Below are 5,466 nucleotides of genomic sequence, written 5' to 3'. Positions count from 1 at the left end.
CTGTCCCCCACTGAAGATGGGGGCACTCAGCTGTCCCCGGGACGGGTGGGCGGCTCCCACCCCTCCGGCCACTGGAAGAACAGGGAAAGCCCCTGAGTGGTCTTTTGATAAAAAATAACGTTTCTAAAATACAGCAAGCAATAAAGCCCCTGCAGCAATTTTTGGTAGTTTATAGGAATCGTTACGGAAATTTTCGTTTCAAACTTCCTATCAGGTCACTTAATAAACTGTTATTTAGTTGTTACAGTATTCAGATTAGAAAGAAGTCTCACTCAACGTTTGGGTTTATAATTTTAGTCATAGCATTTATTAGCACTAGCAATGACCATATGCATAGGAGTATTTCGCTTGGTAATTAGTTAGGTTATTTAGATTTTGGTTCATTTGTGTCCCTTTCTAGAATGAAAGGGGCTTTAAGTTTTTGCCCCGTTCTTGGACCTAGAACATCTTAGTACAAAGTGCCTGGTTTAATGAGTAAATTTTGGTTAGCTGAGTTAGTCTTTTGATATTAGAAAATTGCTTTATGAAATATACCTGTTTTGAAACAAAACTATGAGTTTATTCTTTGGGTCTTAACATATAGCAAAGTGATAACTACTGCTGGAAAAAAATTCCTCAAGGAATAAAGAGGAAGGTAGTGCACTCCGTTTACACGTGGAAGCACAGAAAACAACTTCAGAGTTTCAGCAGCTCTATTTGACAAACTGTGAATAATCTTCTTCCATTAAGAAAACCTGGTAGCCATTGTAGCCCGGTTTGCTCATCCATAAAATAAAGAGATTGAATTAGATGATCTCTCTGCTCTCAAAATACTATGCTTGTGGGACCAAAACTGTACAATCATGTGAGCCTGGAATCACATATAGCTGTCACAGTTCAACTTATCTGTTCATGTCTATGATTTTGGGCCCAGTGTTTATGTTTTTGGTGACTTTAATGCCTTCGTGTAAAAAGTAAGAAGGTATAAAAAGGTGATTTGTTTCAATGTCTATGAAATTCTATATTTATACTTCTTGAGTTACAGTAATGTTTAAAGCTATGGAAATGAATTAGTTGTACTGTCTTATGATGTTACACTGCGAAATGGTTGGCGAGTTAAACATTTCCACAAGGCACAGGGTTCTCAGAATCATTGTAAATGAGGCTCACAATCCAAGACACTTTGCAGTTTGTAAGGTGAGCTCAATTATCATTCAGAAGCCCTAAGATGTTGAAAATGAAAGATCGGTACACTTGAACCTGAGGTCCCTGTGTCTCCTATATCAATGGTAACCCTAGAGATTTCAAGATGGGTACCTGTTTTACTACAGTCTACTTAAATTCATACTTCATTAGTTTCTGAAATCCTCAGATATCCTACAACAAAGTCAACTTATCCCCTTTCCACCTTCTTCATTTATTGTCCTAGTCATTTCTTTTTCATTTGCATATGTTATAAAGCCCATGAGGTATTATCATTATTTTTGTTTTATTCTATCAATAATTATTTATATTTACTCATTTAAAATTTTTTTTAGTGCCATTCCTTCCTTGCTATAGTTTCACACTTCCAGCTGGGATCATATACCTTCAGTCTGAAGAATTTGAGTTAGTCTTTCTTGTAGCAGGTTGGATAGTAACACATTAGGACAACTTATTGTTTTTGAAAATTTTCTGTGAATAGAGGATCCAAACATAGAAGATTATTTTTCCTTTCCCACTTAGAAGTAGCATTTCTTTGCTTTTTACTTTTCCTGATATCACTTATCAGTTTTATTGTTCCTCCTTTAAAGGAAATATGCCCATTATCTCTAACTGCTAAGGTTGTTTCTCTGGCTTTAATTCAGCTGTTGGACAATGATGCACATAGGTGGGGTTTATTTTTATTTTTAAATGTTCCTTCTGGAAGTGTGATAAGTTTCTAGAAGCTATAAATTGACATGTTTTATCAAATTTGGAAAAATTCTGCATCGTTATTTCTTTAAATATTGCTTCTGTACCATTTGCTTCTCTCCTTAAATTCAGTTACACTTTCAATAAAACTTTTTACAGCATTTCACATCTCTTTCACTCTCTGATTCTGTTTCCCTTATTTTTCAAATCTTTTTTTTAATCTGTAGTTCAGCTGGATTACTTTCTACTGATCTTTTTTAGTACATGACTTCTGTGTTTTTAACATGTGCAATGAGTATTTATTTTAGGTATTTTATTTTCTACTTATAGAATGCCAGCTTGGTTCTTTTCATAGATTACTATTCTCTGTTGGTATTCTTTATCTTTTCATGTATGTTGTGCATTTCTTCTCTATAATCTTTAATATATAAACATGTTTATTTAAAATTTACTATCTGTTAACTCCAATATATGAAAACCTGTGGGATTAAAGAGATAATCTGCCTTTTTTTTCCTCTTCATTTTTAGTCATTCTGATTTTTAGCATGAGTCAGACATTTTTTGTATTTATTTGCATATTTTATATTATTTACACATTTTCATGTTATTCGCAGACATTGTCAATTAGAAATTTTACAGTCTCTGCATAGCATTATGTTCTTACCTGAGCATGTGAAAATTTTTATGCCAGGCAGACAGAGTACCAGTGTGTCACCATGATCTGGTCAGACTTGGTTTTAGATGTTGCTAGAGTTGTTTCATTATAATTTTGCCCTTACTCTAAAGTCATGGGTCATTGTATTAGCACATGGCTCTGTCTTCAGGATCATATCTTTGCCAAGATATGTCGTCTTCCTACAGCTTGGACTCCAACTTCCACGTTTTCAGCTCTTTAGCCTCTCAGGTGCTATTTTGCACTTGGGGTCTTAGGGTTTCACCCTGTGTTTGTTCTGCTTACAAGTCAACCAACAATTTGAAGGGGTTTTTGTCCATCAAGCCTCCGCCATCCTGGCAGCTCTTACCGATTTTTGGCCCTATCTGCATGGCCCTGTAAGGCTGGTGCATTGATGGGCACTGGCCTTACACTGCAAGTTGGAAAATGCTCTTATAAAAAAAAAGCTGAGCTGCATGTGTTAATCACTCTTTATGCTTCCTTTCTCTCAAGTATTATATCCCTCAAATTCTGTCTGGGTTGACTGATCTCCAACAACTTCAATCGTTTTTTTTTTTTTTGTTTGTTTGTTTGTTTGTTTGTTTTGTTTCATTTTTTAAAAAGACATTTTCCCAAGCTTTTATACTTTAGTGCATTGATTAGTTCAAAATAAGCTCTTCCCTCCTGACCCAGTTGGGATTCTCTAGATTTAAACTGTTTCCAATTACACTAAAATTTTTTTAGAGTTTTTTCCTCTTTAGAATCCTATCCAGATTTCTGCTTTGCAATTTGTTGTTATGTATCTTAAATGTCTTCTAATCTAGAAGAATTTCCCCGCCTTTTTCCTCTCAAAACATTGGTTTTCAGAGCATAGGACATTAATCTTGCAGAATGTCTCAGAGTCTAGAATTGTCTGATTGCTTCCTATTGATTTTTTTTAACATTCCATTATCAATAATATTTCCTGTAAATTGTAAATTTTGTCTAAAGGCTTGGTTATGTATATTTTGTATTGTTTTGGCAAGAACAGTTAATAGCTAAGATGGTGTATTTCCTGTTGTTCTATAACTAGTGATGTTGTTTGAATGACAGTTAAGGTAGTGCCCGCCAAGTCGCGCCATCATAAAAGTCCATTCTTCCCTTGCAAATACAAGGTAGAATTTCGGTTGATATCTTGGTACCGATGCTTTGGAATTTTTCTCAATAAATTTCTTTAAAGGCCCTTAAGTTTATCACATGTGCAGGTAAGTGCAGAAGCCACACTTGTAAAGTTTAATAAACTTTTTTACAATGTAACCATGTAACCATCATCAAAATCAAGATATAGAACATCACCAGCACTCCTTCATGTCCTCCAGTTATTAATCCTACAGATAGCCACAGTCGAATTTCTATCAGCATTAAGTCACCTATGCCTGTTTTTGAGCGTTTTTAAATAAATCAAACTATTTGTCTTGCTTCTTTCACTCCATATCTTGTCTGTGAAATTTATCCATGTAGTTACTTGAAGCAATAGTCTTTTTTTTTTTTTTTATGTTCATACAGTTTTTCATAGTATGAATATAATGCAACTTGTTATTCATTCTATTCTTTAAGGATTTTTGGGTTGTTCCCAGTTTTTTCCAGTGATAAATAACACTGCTATAAAATTCTTGTACATTTCCTTTGGTGATGTATGTTTGCATTTCAGTCAGGCATATGCCTAGGAGGAAAATTGCTGATTCATTGGCTCTGTATATTCAGATTAATAGATTTTGGAAAATAATTTTCAAAAGTGGTTTATATATATACACAAATATATACTCCCACTAACAGGGCTAAAACTTCTAATTGTTCCACATATTTTAAATTATGCATGGTGCAGTGCAATTTTATTCCTAGATTTTTCCACCAAATGACAAACTAGATAGATCGTAATCATAGTGACATCCCAAATTTGTGCCACACATTTCTAAATTCAATGTGGAGAAAGTAATATTTGTGTTGATGACAAATAGACTGTATTCAGGTTGAAAGGTCAAGTAAACCATAGGGAATTTTCCAAAGTGTAAGACAGCAGCATAGAGACTAGAGACTCCTACTCAGTGGCACCCTTTACTACTATTTGATGACAGTAATCACATTTAAAAGTTATTTGTTTCAATCTTTCTCTACATTTGATTCCAAGCTTCATGAGTTGACTTTGTTGGCCACTGTGGTTGGTACAAAGTGACAATAAATAAATTTTGTGGATTGAAATAATTTTTAAATTGTTAATGCTTCAAATGATCAGAACCCTGACCCTGACAGTAGGATCCCTGAAAATGAGGGGGTGAAGCCTTTTGCTATTGGAGAGGCATATAAAGGTTTACAGGAAACAGAAGGCAGCCTCAGAGTTAGAACTTGAGTTCAAAGGCCTCCAGTAACCAACATGTCGTGTCTTGAATAGAATGTTCTGTCATGAATGGGAAGGCCTCTGTCTGACTTTGCTCAAAGCCAACCTTGTGACCCTGTTACCAAGATTAATGTGTTTTCAAAGAGTTCATATTGGTTTCCACATTACCTGTTTTGAACAACAACAAAAAACCATGAGGTAATCTTATAGATTCTGATGGCTCATTATTCTTCTCAACACTGCTAGATGATAAGCTCTATAATTCCCACTTTAGAGGCAAAGAAAATCACTTCTTTAGCGAGAATTTTTCTTGACTGTGAATACATGTTTTGAAACTGACTTTGTACTTTTCTAAAAAAAGAATGTCACCCACTAAGCCATGTGACAACTTTATTGACACTACATCCCGATGAAATGTATGTTTCATTGTTCCCCTTTTACCTGTGAATTAACTGGCCACCGAGGTTACTTGACTCAGACAGAACCCTGTACCAGTTTCACTAAATTATTTGACCTTTACTTTGATAGTGAAGTGAATAGCAGTGTATATAAACCACTGCTGCCAAAT

Source organism: Furipterus horrens, unplaced genomic scaffold (genome assembly GCF_987537825.1).
Source record: "Furipterus horrens unplaced genomic scaffold, mFurHor1.1.pri manual_scaffold_12, whole genome shotgun sequence".
NCBI classification, from domain to species: domain Eukaryota; kingdom Metazoa; phylum Chordata; class Mammalia; order Chiroptera; family Furipteridae; genus Furipterus; species Furipterus horrens.
This window is presented reverse-complemented; position numbering follows the sequence as displayed.